This window comes from Rutidosis leptorrhynchoides, chromosome 1, assembly GCF_046630445.1.
Source record: "Rutidosis leptorrhynchoides isolate AG116_Rl617_1_P2 chromosome 1, CSIRO_AGI_Rlap_v1, whole genome shotgun sequence".
Lineage (NCBI taxonomy): Eukaryota > Viridiplantae > Streptophyta > Magnoliopsida > Asterales > Asteraceae > Rutidosis > Rutidosis leptorrhynchoides.
The window spans coordinates 598,698,048-598,716,913 of NC_092333.1; the positions used below are offsets into that span (position 1 = coordinate 598,698,048).

The window sequence follows — 18,866 nt, forward strand, 5'->3', positions numbered from 1 at the left end:
GCGAAACGGGACTTGAAAGGCTAAACACACTTGAAAATGAGCTTAAACAAAAATTTTAGTGTGCAGTAGCTTTAAGCCGCGGCGCAGCTCCTGGGCACGCGGCGCGGCTTAAGCCATGATTTTCATGTCGAGACTTTTTGCATTTTGGGAGTGTTTTCCTTTGTTATCCCGCGGCGCGGCTCTTGGGCCCGCGGCGCGGCTTAACACTGGGCACGCTGAAAAGGTACATTTTCAACCCAAAAGGCACATTCGAACCCCAAACGTTTTGAGGTTGTTCCAGGGCATTTTTAACCGCGTTTTTTCATGTTTTTAGACCATTTTAAGTCTAAATACATGAATGTAAACTTCCAAGTCACTAATGGGTATGAATCAAAGGTTGTGACTTTTCAAGAAACCTTTTGACCCATTATAAATACACCCTTTGTGTATTTGAGAAAGGTTCCAGATTTTTAATCTTTCACACACACTTTCAACTTAAACAATTAGAAGATAAATCTCTGCAATTGTTTTGATTGTTTTCTTTTAGCCAAGACAACAATCTAGTCTTTGTCTTATCCCAATCGAAACTTCGTGTAACCCGTAGCTAATTGGGTTGAAATATTCGATTAGGAAAGTGTTCACACGATTCAAAGATCAATCCGGAGTTGGTTCCGTTTCAGGCACGAAGATTACTTACAATCCAAGTTAATAACATTCTAATCGAATATTTATCACCATGTCCGGTGAAACGGTGAAGGAAATGACTTCAAGGTTTGCAAAATTGGAAAGGTTTGAAGGGGCAGATTTCAGGAGATGGCAAAAGAAGATGAAATTTCTTTTGACTTCATTAAAATTGGTGTATGTGTTGTCTACTCCAAGGCCCGCTGAATCGGATGAAGAGACCATGGAACATGCCCGGTTAAGGAGCAAATGGGACAATGACGACTTGCTGTGTCGTGGCCACATTCTAAATGGTATGTCCGATGTTTTATTTGATGTTTACAATTCGGTTGAATCGGCTAAGGAACTTCTGGATAAATTGGAGGCCAAGTATGTGGCCGAGGATGCATCTAGCAAGAAATTTCTTGTTAGCAATTTCAACAATTACAAGATTGTTGATACTAGGCCCATCATGGAACAATTCCATGAGATCCTTAGGATCTTGGGGCAATTTACCCAACACAACATAAGTGTGGATGAAACTTTCACGGTTTCATCCATCATTGACAAATTACCATCTTCATGGCAAGATTTCAAACACACACTCAAACACAACAAGGAAGATATGAATTTGAATGAGTTGGGTAGTCACTTGAGAATTAAGGAATCAATTCGGATACTAGATAGTGGCAAGGGGAAGGGTAAAGAAGTGGGATCTTCTTCAATCAACATGATTAAAGATAAATCTTATGGGAATAAATACAACAAGAAATCAAACAACAAGAAACGAAAGTCTGAAAACAACAAGAATGCGTCCAATAAGAAGGACAAGAAGTCTTGTTGGAGATGTGGCAAACCCTGCCACTATAAGCGGGATTGCAAAGTCAAGATGGTAGAAGGAGGAAGCACATCGGGTGCGGGCCAAGGATCAAAGGATCCTACTCCTAATCAAGGTCAAATTTCTGACTTTGTGACTATTCCAATTAAGAACTATGTTTCACATATTTTTGATGCATTCTATGTACAGGATGATACAATTGGATGGTGGGTAGATTCGGGGGCAACGTGCCATGCTTGCAAGGATCGTGAATGGTTCAAAGCTTTTGTACCGGATAAGGATGTTTTGCACATGGGCAACGAATCTATTGCTAGTGTTGTTGGTTATGGAAATGTTGTATTGGAGTTTAGCTCCGGAAAATCTATTACTCTTTATAATGTATTGTATGTACCTAACTTGCGTAAGAATCTTATATCTAGTCCCATGTTGAATAAATGTGGGTATAAACAAGTGTTTGAAAGTGACAAATATATATTGTCTAAGTGTGGTGTGTTTGTTGGTTTTGGGTATTATAACAATGGAATGTTCATGCTTAATCTCAAAAATATTCCTAGGGCCATTAATTCTACTTGCATGATTGGTTCTAGTACTTGTGATTCCGGTTTATGGCATGCTCGTTTAGGTCATGTACATTACAAACGAATGTATGAAATGTCTAAGGATGACTTAATACCAAGTTTTGATTAACATTTAGATAAATGTAAAACTTGTATGCTAACAAAGATCACTAGACAACCTTTTAGAGAAATAAACCGGAAGTCATCATTATTGGAACTAATTCATAGTGATCTATGTGATCTTCATGCTACTCCTTCAATGGGTAACAAGAAGTACATGATTACTTTTATAGATGATTCGTCTAGGTATTGCTATGTGTATCTGTTACATTCTAAAGATGAAGCTTTAGACAAATTTAAAATCTATAAAACTGAAGTAGGATTTCAACTTGATTGTTCAATTAAAACATTGCATACCGATCGAGGTGGCGAGTATTATGACCCGGAATATTTTCAATCGATAGGAGTTATTCACCAAACCACGGCTCCCTATATGCCACAACAAAATGGTATAGCCGAAAGGAAGAATAGGATACTTAAAGAGATGGTTAACTCCATGTTGTCTTATTCCGGTTTGAGTGAGGGATTTTGGGGGGAAGCCATGTTAACGGCTTGTTACATCTTGAATAGTGTTCCCAATAAGAATGGGAAGAAGACTCCATATGAACTTTGGTTTAATAAATGTCCTAACTTGCATTACTTGCGAGTTTGGGGATGTAGGGCGGTCGTGAGACTTCCAGAACCCAAAAGAAAAATGTTGGGTGAAAAGGGTATTGATTGCATTTTTATTGGATATGCCGAGCATTCCAAGGCGTATAGATTCTTTGTCATTGAGCCAAATGACGCTGTTTCGGTTAATACCGTGATTGAATCTAGAGATGCAATATTTGATGAATCTAGGTTCTCATAAATACCTAAACCAAGGGATATGGCACCTATTGCAAGTACCTCCCAAGGTGCTCAATTGGAAGAAATTACAAATGAGACTCATGAGCCACGAAGAGGGAGTAGGAAAAGGACTCCTAAATCATATGGTGAGGATTTTCAACTATTCTTAGTTGAAGGTGAAGGTATTTCGTATGCCCGAGAGACATATTAAATTAATGTGGCTAACATGTTATGATCCAAGTCGGGTCATACCCAATAACAAGCTTACCGACACCTTATTCGTATTTGATCCTGGCGAATGGATCGTTGATTAAATACGCGACACTTGAATTTTAAGGAAAAAGGTTTCTTAAATAATATTACTTGATATGTGTATATAAGTTATGGAATAATTTATATAACAAGGATTTAATTATTTATAGGTTAAATAATTATTTAAGTTATGTTACATTTTATAAAATTGATTTTATAAAATATACATAACAAATAATATACAAGTTTATAAAATGTGTTTTATAAAATCAAGTTTTATAAAAACTGATTTTATAAAATCAGTTTTATAAAAACTATATTATAACATGATAATGTGAGTGGCATGGGAGTTGCAATAAGCATGCAATTGTTTATTAGTTACTACCCATGCTTAACCAACACCAAGACATAGTGTTCTACACTCACACATGCATTCAAACATATCAAAAAAATTTCAAAACTCTCTCATTGTTGCTGCTGTTGGCCGTGAGGTTTGAGGGACCAAAAGGGGTTCTTCACTTTGTTTTGCAAGCTCATTTTAAGTGTCAATTAATTCCTAACCAAAAGCTAAGGTGTTGGTGCATAAGTTTGGGGTATAACAACTTGAGGTTTCATTCTTTTGGAGCTCCATTCATCATCATCATCCTCATCACTTACCAACAAGCTTGGAGTAGGTATAAACTCTTTTCTTGCTTGTAGTTTGTAAGTATATTTCATGACTTGATCCTAATTGGGATTTAACTTTAAATGGTTAAAGATTAACAAGTTTCAAAATGGTAATAAACATGTTTCCGCTTTGATTGTTTCTTAAATGGTTTAAATGTTTTGTGAACTTGTTAAATCCCAACAATGGTATCTAGAGCCGAAGTTGTTGAAATATGCTTCGAGATGGTTTTTAAACTCACTATATATTTTGCATTTTATGTACATGCATGAAAGTAAAATGCAAAAATTAATTGTTTGGGTGGGTTTGTTATCTTGGCCGAAAATTTGGAGACCCAAAATGGGTTTTGGGTGCTTCCATTTTTTCATATTTTGTTGTATGTTAAAGTTCACAATCAAGCCTTGACCTTGTGTTTGGATGGTTGAATGTTTGGTTGATTTAATTCATTCATTTGGTATGTAATATTAATTCATTCATTTGGTTTGTAATATATATTCATTTGGTTATGTAATTTATTTTATATTTGGTATGTAAAATAGATTAGGTTGTATTTTCATTTTTTTTAGAAAAAAAATGTATTAGGATATATTTTTTTGTAAAAGATGAAGATGCAAGATGAAGACAAGGAAGATACAAGATTAAGTGGGAGATTTTGAAATCTCCTACTTTGTGTTATAACCCCTTAACCGGTGGCATTTGTTTTCGGCTAAACAAATGTCTACTACATTGGCTTGATTGTGAACATATTTGTTTTGCATGCATGGTTGTTTGTTGTGTTTGTATGTTTGGTTGCTACAAGTAAATTACAAGTTAACAACAAGCAAAATGAAAATTTAATTGGTTAAATTAGACATTATTAACGACATGCAAAACGATAATTTAATTGGTTAAATTAAAAATGGCTAAATGGATTATAATAATTGGTTATTAAAACACATATAAAATGGTTTATATCAATGTAATGAAATTGGCTTTATTACATAACATGAAAAATGGATTTTCAAATAAGCCATACACTAAATGCATGTTGGTGTATGGTATAATTGTTTTCTTAAACTAGAAATAATGAAAACTTAAAATCCCTTATTAACAAGGCAAACAAGTTAAACGCCATCCTTTTGTGTGACACTTAAAAATAATTAGGAAACTCATCATGGGATAAAGGTCACCTAACCGTTATGAGCAAACTAATATGATTAAGGTGAATTTTGCACACTTGTGGGATAAAGGTCACCTAACCACTCGTATGTTAAATTTACACGTTTACACAAGTAGGACGACTTGATTTGGGAATCATGAACTTAGGGTCACCGAAGCATGAGGAACAAATAGGCGTTGATGGGATAAATATGCCATGCAAAAGGATTGCATGATCCCATAACTTAGAAGTTGCAAAAGGATTGCAATCATCATATAATGACTACCTAGCTAAATCAAATGACGGGATAAAGGTCACCTAACCAAAATTTGGTTTACCGTTGGATTCTAAAATTTAATAAATATCAATTGGATTTAAAGGGTATTGATTGTTAAATTAAAATAGATACTTAAACAACTTTGTTAAATTTTGTAGATGGCTGCCAATAACAACAACATTCCAAACGCACCTATCAACTTTAACAACCTATCGTTGAGGTCAATCCTCGAAAAGGAAAAACTCAACCATACGAATTTCATGGATTGGTTTTGCAATCTAAGAATTGTCCTCAAACTTGAGGATAGGGCGTATGTGTTGGAAGACCCCATTCCCGATCAACCAGACGAGGATGATACGGAAGGCATGGCTTATTGGGATAAGTATTGCACCGATTCGGTGCAAGTCTCTTGCCTTATGCTTGGGACTATGATACCCGAACTCCAAAAGGACTTCGAGCATCATAGTGCATATGACATGATCACACAATTGAAGGAGATGTTCCTTCAACAAGCTCGTGTCGAGCGCTTCGAAACGGTTCGAGCGCTTCATGCATGTCGGATGGACGACTCCCAATCCGTTTCATCTTATGTCCTTAAGATGAAAAGCCTAATTGATCGAGCGAACCATCTAAACTGCAACGTGTCTAATGAATTAGCCACGGACCTTATCCTTAATTCTTTGTCAAAGAGGTTTGACACATTTGTAATGAATTACAACATGAATGGTTGGGATAAGAGCATTGGCGAACTACATGCCATGCTTAAGACGGCCGAAGCAAGCATGGGTAAAAGGGCTTCACCCGTGCTTATGATCAGTGAAGGCGGATCCAAAAATAATAATACTTCTAAGCCAAAAGGGGCTAAGAGGAAAGGACCCGCCTACCAAGGAAAGGGCAAGGGAAAGGGGAAGATGGTTACCCCAACCAACAATAACAAGAAGCAAAAGGTTACCGGTAAAGCTAACCCCAAGGAAGATCCATGCTTTGGTTGCGGTGAAATGGGTCACTGGAAACGCAACTGCCCGGTCTACCTAAAGGAGTTGAAAGAAAAGAGGGATGCAGGGCAAACCTCAGGTAATGTATATATGGTATACATTGAGCTTATTATTACTTCTTCTAATACATGGGTATTAGACACAGGATGTGGAACTCACATTTGCAATTCTATGCAGGGGTTCAAAAGAAGTAGACAATAAGCGAGAACATCAAGTCTCTTCATGGGAAATGGAGCTAAGGTGCAAGTAGTAGCTCAAGGAGACTTTGTTTTGAAGCTACCAAGTGGTTTGGAGCTTATTTTGAAAAATATTTTGTATGCTCCCGATTTATCTCGAAACATTATTTCTGTATCCCGTTTGAAACAATATGGTTTTAATCTTAATTTCATTAATGATGATATCCATGTTTATTTAGATGATGTGTTCTATTTTAAGGCTTCGCCTTTGAATGGTATTTATGAATTGGTTCATGACGACACATCATACAATAGCTCAATGTTCCATGCAAACACCAAGAAACTCAAAAGGGATTTGAGTGATTCCTACTTATGGCATTCTCGCCTTGGTCACATAAACAAGAATCGAATGCATACACTTCAAAAGAATGGACTTTTGAAATCAAATGAACTAGACTCGTTTGATGTATGTGAATCTTGTTTACAAGGAAAAATGACTAAAGCACCTTTCAAAGGGACCTATGAAAGGGCTAAAGACTTATTGGGATTAATACATTCGGATGTATGTGGACTGATATCGCGTACTTTATACACATTTTCATTGGCGATATCGGTTACATTTTGGTCCATTTGGATACGATTTGGCGGTTATCTTGGTAATTTTGAGAAGAAGTGAGTTTGAAGAGGCAATTATTGAAAAGTGGTGATTTACGATGTTTATGAGGCATTTTGTTAGTATGTTATTGATAATGGCGCACCGAGGATGAATATGTTCAGTAATTATCAGGTATTTTGGGTTATTAGATGATTCAAGTGAAGAAAGTGTGCAAAAAGTCGAAGTTTTCTGTTTCAGCTATATGTCGCGGCGCGACAAAGCCCTCCGCGGCGCGACATTGTACTATATTCCAGATCAGAAAGAGAGTTTACAAGGCCAGAATTTCCTTTGTATTGTCGCGGCGCGACAAATAAGGTCGCGGCGCGGCAGATCTGTCGGTTCAGCTATTTTGGCAAGTATTTAAGCCCGAATTTAACCCTAATTATTCATAATCGTATCCTGACGAATTCCAGCCACTTTTTGACGAACTTAGGTGATTTTTGGAGATCTTCAAGGTCATTCTAAGGTACCAATCATTCCGGAATCAAGTCTTGATTCGTGTGTTCTTCAGGATTCAATCTTTAATTAGTTTTATTCTTTTGTTATCAACAATGAATTATTCTATGTCTTTGATTGTTATTTTGATTTCAGCCATGATTGTAGGCTAAACTCTTAATGTTTGTCTAGATTGAATATTTGCAAGTGTTTGGATGACACTTTAATGTTTTATTGATTGATGCATGATTAATTATGAGTTTTGATTAAAGAACCATTCTTGTGGGTGTTAATTATTGTTACTAGGTTGATTAGTGAAACTTGTTTGAACAAAGGGAACCCTGTTTCAATTTAGTGATCTAATTTCCAATTGATTTGTCTTAACCGATTGGGTGCTTACTGGACCAAGGGGGTAAACCGGGTAACGTAATTAACCAAAATAGGGGTGAATTGTGTGGAGCGAACGCGTAACCAATTGAATCTTAATCTTGTAATTAGTTAGTTACTAAGTCACAAACGAAAGATAGTTTTTGGTGAAAGGGAACCCTAAGCCAATAAGTCCTAGTTTGATGTGTTTGCTAAAAGAGAACTCTGGGTAAACCGACTCTGTAATTGCGTGCATTGATTAATAGAACTAGTGCTTAATAACAAATCATCCAACACTGCGAATAGGATATCTAGGCGAACATTCTTTTATCCATTGAATTCAAATATCTTTATTTTTCTGTCGAGTCTGCATTTCTTTTATTTAAACTTAAAAACCAAAAATATTGTCTTTTATTTTCAAAGCTATCTTGATTTGGCTAATCGTTAAATAGCCGCAAAACAAACTATCTCGTACTTTCGATTTTCATAGTTTAACTTAGTTTACTTTTATTTACAAACTTAATTCTCACGTTAATACTGTCCTTGGAACGATCTTGGAATTACCATCTTTATACTATTGCACGATCGGGTACACTGCCCGTTAGTGTGTAGTAATCTTTAAACCAGGCATATTTCCAGTGATAAATTTATATACTAGATTTCACACATCAAGTTTTTGGCGCCGCTGCCGGGGACAGTTGTGTTGAAAATTAAGTTTGAAAATTAAGTTTGTTTTAGTTAATTTTAACTGTTTAGTTTAATTTAATTCTAATTGAGTCGGTGCGTTTAATCGGTTTGTTAGCTGTGTTCTTGCAGTTACAGGTAGTGCATGCAACATACGCGTTCTTCAGATTCTCCAATTGTTAAACCATTTGACGAGCCTGAAAGAGAGTTGTTTAAAGCTTTAAGTCAGAAGCAAAAGTTAACAGTGGATTCATCAGTTTTATCGGGTGATACTTACGTTAATTTGGGTAGTACTTCTGAGACTGTGGTGCCCGAGACACCACCTGAAATTTTTAACGAAGAAGACTCTTACGCTTCGTCTGATACTACAGAAACTGAAGAAATGGCCGAAGGAGAAGCACCCCGTCCTCAGACTATGGCGGAAAAGTTGAAGGCCACCCGAGGAGGCCAAGGCAATTCGATTACTCAACCGAATATTACTCAGCCTTTTCAAATTACAGGGCCGATCCTGAATTTGATTTCTTCTGATTGCCGATTCTATGGCAAAGATACCGAGGATGCTAACGAGCATCTTCGTAATTTTAATGATGTTTGTAACTTGTTTAAGCTACATGAGGTTGCCGACACTTCAATTAAGACAAGACTTTTCCCTTGGACTCTTAAGGGAGAAGCTAAGAGATGGTTAGATAAGCAACCTGAGGGTACGATTAGATCTTGGGAGACTTTGGAGGATAAGTTTTTGTCGAAGTTTTTCCCTGCATCTCGAGCTGCTCGACTTCAAGCAGATATTTCTCAATTTAGACAAAAGAGCAGTGAGACATTGTTTGATGCTTGGGACCGTTTTGCTACTTTGTTACGCTCGTGCCCGCAACACGGGTTGAATGATTTACAGAAGGTTCAGATTTTCTACAAAGGTTGTGATATTCCTACGCGTCAGAGTATTGATCAAGCTGCAGGTGGTACGTTAATGGATAAGACTGAAGAAGAGGCGTTAGAGATCATTGAAAAGCAAGCTGCTTATTCTCATGAGTGGCATCAGGATCATGAGTCTTTCCATTCTGCTTCAGTTAAGAGAACAGAGACTACAGGTACAGGTGCTTATGATGATTTTGGGTCTATCAGTGCTAAGTTGGATTCGTTTGGTAGGAATTTGGAGAAGATGAACAAGGATATTCATGGTATGAAGGTTGGTTGTGAATACTGTGGAGGTTTGCATCTGGGCAAAGATTGTGATGCGGGTTTGACTATGAATCAGAAAGAAGAGGTCAACTATATTAGTCAGCAGAATAACAATCAGTTTCAGGGACGTGCTCAGTTTAATAGGAATTTCAATAATCCTTATAATCCGCAAGGTAATCAGGGTTCGAGGTTCCAACCGGGTTCTAGTGGAGGTTTTCAGCAGCAAGCTCCCGGTTATTTTCAGAAACCACAGGTCGAAGAGAAAAAGTCCAACCTTGAGGCTATGATCGAGAAGTTAGTGATATCTCAGACTCAACTTGTCACTACCGTTACTCAGAATAATGAAAAGAATGACCAAATGTTTCGAAATCAACAAGCAGCTATTCATAATCTTGAACAGCAGATTGGTCAACTTGCTAATAAGAATAGTGAGAGAAAACCGGGGGAGTTACCGAGCAAGACGGATACTAACCCGAAAAACGGGCATGTTAATGCTATCACCACCCGAAGTGGTTTAGCGTATCATCCACCGAGGAAGCCCGACGAGTATGATTTGAGGGTACCGTTAGTTAATGATAGTGAGCCGGTTGTTGAAAGTGAACCGGAAAGGGAAAAGGAGCCGGAACAGGTGGCTGAAAAAGTTGTTAAGGAACCGGTTACTGTTGCTGCTAAACCGGTAGTTAGAGAGTATCAACCACCGCTCCCATTCCCGAGGAAACAGCGATTGGAGAAGCTAGAGGCCGAAAAGTCCAAGTTCATGGACTTGATTAAAAAAGTTAACATAAATATGCCTTTTATTGATGTTATTGCAGGTGTGCCTAAGTATGCGAGGTTTCTTAAGGATTTGCTGACTAACAGGCAGAAGCTGAAGAACGTGTCTTCAGTCAGGTTGAATGCCGCATGCTCAGCGGTTGTTGCAAACAAGCTTCCCGAGAAGCTTGAAGATCCTGGAAGTTTTACCATTCCTTGTTTACTTGGTAATTTGGACTGTATGAGGGCTTTGGCGGATTTGGGGGCTAGCATTAATTTAATGCCTTATTCTATTTACTTAAAGCTAGACCCCGGGGAGTTAAAACCCACGCGTATGGCTGTGCAGCTAGCCGACCGCTCTATTAAATTCCCTCGTGGAATCATAGAGAATATGCTAGTAAAGACCGGGTCGTTAGTTTTTCCGGCGGATTTTGTGGTTTTGGATATGGAAGTGGATGAAAGGATTCCACTAATTTTGGGTCGGCCATTCTTAAATACTGCTAGGTGTATGATTGATGTGTATGGCCAAAAGTTGACCCTTAGGATAGATGATTTGAGTGCAACATTCTCAATCGACCATGCTTTGAAATACCCTGGTTACACTGATGATACATGTTATTTTCTTAACACTGTGAATGTCCAGTCTGAGTTTTTGCAGGAGTTCCCAGAGTTACAGGGTTCAGGAGAGTGCTCATTGGTTGAGATTGATGAGGATGTGCAGGTTGAGGAGGTGGATCTTTTAACCACCTTGATGGAAAACGGCTATGAGCCGACTGAAGAGGAGTTCAAAGAACTCGAACGTGATTCAAATTACCGGAGCAAGTCTTCAATTGAAGAACCTCCCGAGCTTGAATTGAAGCCACTTCCAGATCATTTGGAATACGCTTACTTGCATGAGGAATCTAAGCTTCCGGTAATTATTTCTTCTTCTCTTTCAGCAGGTCAGAAAACTGAGCTTGTAACCATGCTAAAGGCCCATAAACCGGCCATTGCATGGAAGATTCACGACATTAAGGGTATTAGTCCCTCCTATTGCACCCACAGGATTCTAATGGAGGATAACTCCAAACCCGTGGTGCAACGCCAAAGGAGGTTGAACCCGCACATGCAAGATGTCGTGAAGAAAGAAATCATTAAGCTCCTTGATGCAGGTCTGATTTACCCGATCTCTGACAGTCCGTGGATTAGCCCGGTACACTGTGTACCTAAGAAAGGTGGTATGACTGTTACCACCAATGATAAAAATGAGTTAATTTCCACGCGGACTGTCACGGGGTGGCGTGTTTGTATCGACTACCGTAAGTTGAACGACGCTACACGTAAAGACCACTTCCCGCTACCTTTCATGGATCAAATGCTAGAGAGGTTGGCGGGAAACAGTTTCTATTGCTTTCTCGATGGTTTCTCGGGCTATTTTCAAATTCCTATCTCGCCCGAGGACCAAGAGAAGACTACTTTCACGTGCCCGTATGGCACGTTCTCATATCGACGCATGCCCTTTGGCCTTTGCAATGCTCCGGCCACTTTTCAAAGGTGCATGATGGCCATATTCCATGACATGATCGAAGATTGCATGGAGGTGTTCATGGATGACTTCTCGGTCTTCGGTGACACTTTCGATTCATGCCTTCTTAATTTAGAACGGATGTTGGTCAGGTGCGAAAAATCTAATCTTGTGCTCAACTGGGAGAAGTGCCATTTCATGGTTCAAGGGGGCATCGTTCTCGGGCACAAGATTTCTAAAAACGGTATATAGGTGGATCCCGCAAAGGTTACCGCTATTAAGAACCTTCCACCCCCTACCGATGTTAAGGGTGTTAGGAGTTTTCTCGGGCACGCCGGTTTTTACCGGCGATTCATTAAAGATTTTTCTAAGATTGCCAACCCGATGAATAAACTCCTTGAAAAGGACACCCCGTGGAAATTCTCCGACGAATGCCAAAAGGCATTCGAGCTTTTGAAGGAGAAACTCATCAATGCGCCAATCATAATTGCTCCGAATTGGTCCCTTCCGTTCGAGCTTATGTGCGATGCATCTGATTTCGCTGTTGGCTCAGTTTTGGGTCAAAGGGTCGAGAAGCATTTCCGACCCATCTACTATGCAAGCAAGACCTTGCAAGGAGCGCAATTAAATTATACTACCACTGAAAAAGAGCTCCTTGCGGTGGTCTTTTCGTTTGATAAGTTCCGGTCCTACTTAGTCTTATCTAAGACTATTGTCTTTACGGACCATTCTGCTCTAAAGTACCTTTTTGCTAAACCGGATGCAAAACCATGACTTCTTAGATGGATCTTGCTTTTGCAAGAATTTGATGTGGAGATCCGGGATAAAAAGGGTGCTGAAAATTTGGCGGCCGATCACCTTTCACGTCTTGAGAACCCCTCCCGTGAGGTTCTCGATGAGACGACCATTCATGATGATTTTCCCTGCGAATATCTCATGAAGGTGGATAAGGTTGATGAGCCGTGGTACGTGGACATAGCTAATTATCTCGTTGGGAGATTCTTGGAGAAAGGGTGGTCACATCAAAAGAGGAAGAAATTCTTCAGTGACCTTAAGTACTATTTCTGGGAGGATCCCTATCTTTTTCGTTGTTGTCCCGATGGAGTTATCCGCCGGTGTGTTTCCGGTGATGAGTGTATGCGAATTCTAACCGAGTGCCATAGTGGGCCTACCGGTGGGCATTTTGGACCCCAAATTACGGGGCGTAAAGTCTATGATGCCGGCTTTTATTGGCCGACAATCTTCAAAGATGCCCACCTAGTTTGTAAGTCTTGTGATTCATGCCAAAGGGCCGGTAAAGTCACCAAACGTGATGAGATGCCTCAACAAAGCATCCAAGTTTGCGAAGTATTTGACGTTTGGGGAATTGACTTTATGGGGCCATTTCCGAAATCTCAGAATTATAGTTACATACTCGTTGCCATTGACTACGTGTCTAAATGGGCCGAAGCGCAAGCTTTACCCACAAATGATGCACGAGTTGTGATTTCGTTCCTTAAGCGTTTATTCTCTCGATTTGGAACTCCTAAAGCTTTAATTAGTGATAGGGGTACTCATTTTTGTAACGCTCAAATGGAGAAGGTATTGAAGCGATATGGAGTTATCCATAAAGTTTCTACTTCATACCATCCCCAAACGAGCGGACAAGTTGAGAATACCAATCGAGCTCTTAAAAGTATTCTTGAGAAAACTGTGGGTTCGAATCCGAAGGAGTGGGCAAATAAGCTCGATGAAGCTTTGTGGGCGTTTAGAACCGCCTTCAAAACGCCACTTGGTACCACTCCTTATCGGTTGGTTTATGGGAAAGCGTGCCATCTCCCGTTGGAGATTGAGCATAAAGCTATGTGGGCACTTCAAAAGTGCAATTTAGACTTGAAGGAAGCCGGACGCCTAAGGGCGGGGCAATTGAACGAGCTTGGTGAATTACGCCTTGATGCGTATGAGAATTCGTTGATCTATAAAGAAAAGACCAAGCAATGGCATGATAAGAAGTTGAAGGGTCCGAAAGAGTTTAACGAAGGCGACCGAGTGCTTTTGTTTAACTCTAGATTAAAACTTTTACCGGGAAAACTTAAGTCCCGGTGGACGGGACCATTTGAGGTTGTTAAGGTGTACCCATACGGTACGATTGAGTTAATAAATGCAAATGGTAGCACCTTTAAGGTTAACGGACATCGCGTGAAGAAGTATTTTGAGGGTCCGTTGGAGATTAATGATGAGGTTCGCGTTGAACCCGATCCTAACGCCACTTGAAGTTGGGGACGAGTCGCGTGAACGACTCGTTAAATAAGGTTCACATTGTTGTATAGTTTGTATAATTTGCTAAGATCACGGGTTCGCTGAGTCTAAAATGCTAAATGATTGGTTTTTACTGATTGCTAGTTGGTTTTGAGGTTTAAGGTTAATTAATGGTTGTTAATTAAGTAAAAAAAAACGAAGTGGCTGTTCCCTTTGTATTGCCGCGTCGCGGCAACGGCCTTCGCGGCGCGGAGAAGTGCGTAGGTTGGAAACAGAAAGGGACTTAAAGATGATATTTAAATATGTGTATTACCGCGTCGCGGCAATTTTGGTCGCGGCGCGAGGTATCATTGGTTTGGGGATTCACGTTTCTCAAAAGAATTAACCATCAGGGGTAGTGTACTGCCGCGGCGCGGCAGTTAACATCGCGGCGCGACGAATCACGCGACCAGATACTGAACCCCCGGTTTTGTTTAAAGTTAAATGGGCCAACCCGAATAATTACATGACCCGTCGCGAATTTGACCCTTTTTAGGGTATATGCATCAGTTTTACACCACATATTATCACACACTTATCTCAAGAACACCTAAGGCTTTTCAAACCCTAAATTCAATTACCCAAATCACTTCTTAATTTCTTCAATTAATTGCTACATCATGCCGGTTAAGGTCCGATTTTAACTAATCTCTTGCTTTTTCTTTCATTAATCTTGATTAATCTTGTTAATTTTAGGGTTCATGTTTGAAAATTTAAGGGGTTATGTTTAATTGAATCTTTTATGCTTTAATATGAATTAATTGTTGAGGAATTTGATATTATTGTGTTTCTTCATGATTTATTGTGTTGATTATGCATGATATTGATTCTTGAAATTATGGTAGTGATTAAATTCGAATTTCATGTTAAATATTTGGGGATTTTGTTTGAAAGGGTGTTGATTGTTAATGATGGTATGTTTTAAGATAGTGTGGGGTAATTTGGGCGGGTTTCATGTGAGAATTTGGAATTGGTTAAGTTTGTTGAGTTTTTGTGATTAATGAGATGACTATTTGAATGTGGAGTTGTTTAATCTTGATGTAATTGGATGGTTGATATGATGAAGTTTGTTATATGGAGTTTAAAGTTAGTTGTTTAAAGAAACACATTTATGCTATAAGAGTTTTGGAATTAGTTTGAATGTGATACATGAAACACAAACATATGTTTTGGATACTTGCTATTGTTTAAATGTTTAATTGAAGTTGAAACGAGTTTGATGACAATTGATGCAAGTATGTGGAACATGTTGATTTCGCTTAACGCTAACTCTTCAATGTTTGTGTTTGGATTTGTTTTTGTTTAATTTGTGCAGAGAAGCAGAGCTAGTGCACCATCATCCTCCACGGCTCAGGCCCGTATGGAGGAAGAACGACGAACCGACCCGGAAGTGTGGTTGGAAACAGTTCAGGAAGAATTTCCTCAATACTATGCATTTATTTCGGTTCGAAACATCCAAGCTACTTGGTTCTTCAGCTGGGATGAGTTAGACAGAGCATCTGATGAGGTTAAAGAGGAGATTGCTTCCATGTTGTCGTTGTCTTATTGTGGGTTCGAACTAGATGCATGGGAACGCGCTATGTCCCTAAGAGAGGATCTTTATAGGGAATTAATTGTTGAATTTTTCTCCTCTCTTAGCTTTCGTACTAGACGAAATGGGGAAGATAAAGGGTTCTTAACTTTTCGATTGGGGGGCGAGAGAAGAGCGATGAGTCGATTCGATTTAGCGCGAGCGTTGAATTTGTTTGAAGGGTGGACCGATAATCTTTTGAAACGGTATTTACAGGAGACAGAGTTTATTGGTAATCAGGAAGGCTATCTTGAGCGTGATTTTTGGGAGGAAATATCGGGTTTGGTGCCTTTTGTGTCAAATGAATCCAAGGGCTCTGATATTCAACGAAAAGACTTACGGTTGTTTCAAAAGCTTTTATCAAGTACTTTTTGTGCCCGACGGAATGGGAATGATAAAGTAAATTCCACCGAGCTATGGATTTTGTTTAGGTATACGCGAGGTGCACATGTGGATTTGTGCAATCTTATTGGCACATATTTGTCAAATCATTCACGAGAGATTCGAGCCACACGGCCAATTCTTGGTGGCCATTATGTTACGCGAATTGCAAAGTTTTTCAATATAGATTTCAGCATGTGTACCAGATTGACTGATCAGCTGCAGATTATGAAACCTTTTAATCTAAGGTTTTATTTTAATGCGAATTTCGTTATGTGGAATGAGAGTCGAGATGTTGTGGTGCCGTTTGTTGAGCCACAAGCACCCGAGGTTGGGGGTGCTAATCAGGGTGTAAATGAGCCGGAGCCGGTTGCTCCAAATGTGCAAGCTGGGGGTGAGCAGCAATGGGGAATTTCCCAAGAAATTTGGGATGGTTTGGTTTCATCAGTGGGTAATATACAGGTTGGTATGTCGAGTGGGTTTAGTGATTTCCGGAGTGATCAGCGGGAACATGATAACAGAATGTGGGCGAGCCAACAGAGAATAGAGATGAGTAATTCTAGGCAGGAGGAAAGGTTAGATGAGATAAACCATGATCAGCAGTGGATTGCATACGGTAATGACTGGCAACGCCACAACGATCGCCTCTATTACCATGATCCAGAGAATTATTTTGGTACCATCGCTCAGCAACCAGTCTACTATCGCAGTGATGTTCGGCCACGTGTTCAGGCCCCGATTTATGATGAGAGGGAGAGATTTCAGGATGCCCAGCGCAGATATGAGCAGCAGTACCCGTACGGCAGCTGGCCGTATGACGGGTTTCAGTGATGAGGGCCTGCGTGCCCGTTGATCTTGTTGTATTGGTTTAAGACTATTTTCTTTTCGATTTGGTTGTACTAGACTATTTTTATTTTTCGTATGATGTACTTTGAGACCTATTTGGGGCAAGGCGTTTCGGTACCGGGTGGTACCACCTTGTTCCCATTTATGTATTTGGTGTGTTTTGCTTTTTCTTAGGTGTGTTGGAGAAACGGTTTTTCAAGTCTGGCATTAAGTTCAGCAAAACTACTTGAGTGATGATATTTGTGTGAGAATCGGGAATGGACGATGTTCTTATGCTGGCAGTCAGTTCAGCGCCATCTGTCACTGTCATTCCACGATCTGTGGTTAAGCTCGATAAGTTTTTATTTTTCTTACCCTTTTGATTTTAATCCATTTTTGATCTCAAATAATGGGGACATTACTTGATCTCAAGTGTGGGGTGGGGGATGTAAAATCTCTCGGGTTGGTTATTAATAGAATCATCATTATTTTGGTTTTGACATTTAAAAGACTTGACGTTTCACGGGGTTTTGGTCGTAAAAAAAAATTGGAAAAATTAGTTAGTGAAAAAGAAAAAAAAATATAAAAATAGTTAAAAATTCGACCAAAACCTTTGTTTAAGAGTTGGCTTGGTATTTATTTCATTATGTTTAACGAAGCCAAAGTTGTTCCACATGTTCATTACCATTGAACATGAAATCCTACTAGTTCGGGGAACTAAATAGTAGGTCACCTGTACCAAAACGGGTGTAAACCGTGAGAGAGCGGTGATTGCATAGCGTGATTGTGACCGAATCACGTGCCAGATCAAAAACTTTTGGTTACTTGGTATAGCATACTTCCGAAACTATATCATTTTATTATTACATCATTTAATGATGTGATACTGTGGGAAGAGGAGCCTTGAGCTTCACCAGTGCTGTCCTTTTCAGGAGCAATAGCTACGTGCTTGTGTTTGCTTAGACAACACAACCCATAGCCAAAAGCTATGGAACCCGAAGGTTTTCGGGAATTTTAAAACCGGTGTCAATTGAAACAGATTGGCACTTCCGAGTGACTCAAATCCACTCATAAGGAAGTAAAGTCTTCCGATAGTCCTACTTGGTACGTTTTCCTCTAAAGGCGTACCATTTCATTACCCATCATTTCACGATGAGGTACTTTAGAGGAAACACGTTCATTATTTTGAATGTGAAATCCTACATGAACAGACAGTTCATACGTAGGTCACTTGTACAAAAACGGGTGTCAACCGTATGAACGGTGATTGGATCGTGTGGTCGAAGCCGGGCCATACGCTAGATCGAAAACTTTATAGGGCGGTCTTCATTGTTTCTCCTAACAAGGACAATGTATGCGCTCGACCACCTTTTATGACCATACAGGATGAATCCACTCCATCCTAAAGGGAGTCAAGTCTCCCGAACGACACACTTGCTGATTCATTTCAGAAGTCGTAGTCCAGACCAGTTGTAGGGTGACGAAAAGTCTTGAAAAGTCATTGCTAAAATCGACTGGAAATCCACCAGGCCTCAACATCAAACAGGGAAACTGGTAGTCGAAGCTTATCTCAATGAGGGAGATTTGCTAGCTTAATGGGAAGCGCACCATGATACACAAAATGTCAGTGATTGATCAGATTCCCAGTGGATAACCTCCGGAAAGGTAAGATATCAGCTTTTAAGTCTGATGAACCTCAATCTTTATGGTTGACATAACGGATTAGATGGTTACCTCATAACCGTCGATGATATCCGGACGTAATGTGTATCCTCCTAAGCACATTATTTTCTACCGACATCTCGCGATGTTAGGT

The 18,866-nt window shown here is 39.5% G+C and overlaps 1 protein-coding gene across 1 annotated transcript in view; it reads right to left on the reverse strand.

The window, feature by feature from the left end:
* Positions 1–18,866, reverse strand: part of LOC139883917 (NADPH-dependent oxidoreductase 2-alkenal reductase-like) — a 30,011-nt gene that overhangs the window by 1,705 nt on the left and 9,440 nt on the right. The gene's annotated exons all lie outside the window — the stretch shown is intronic.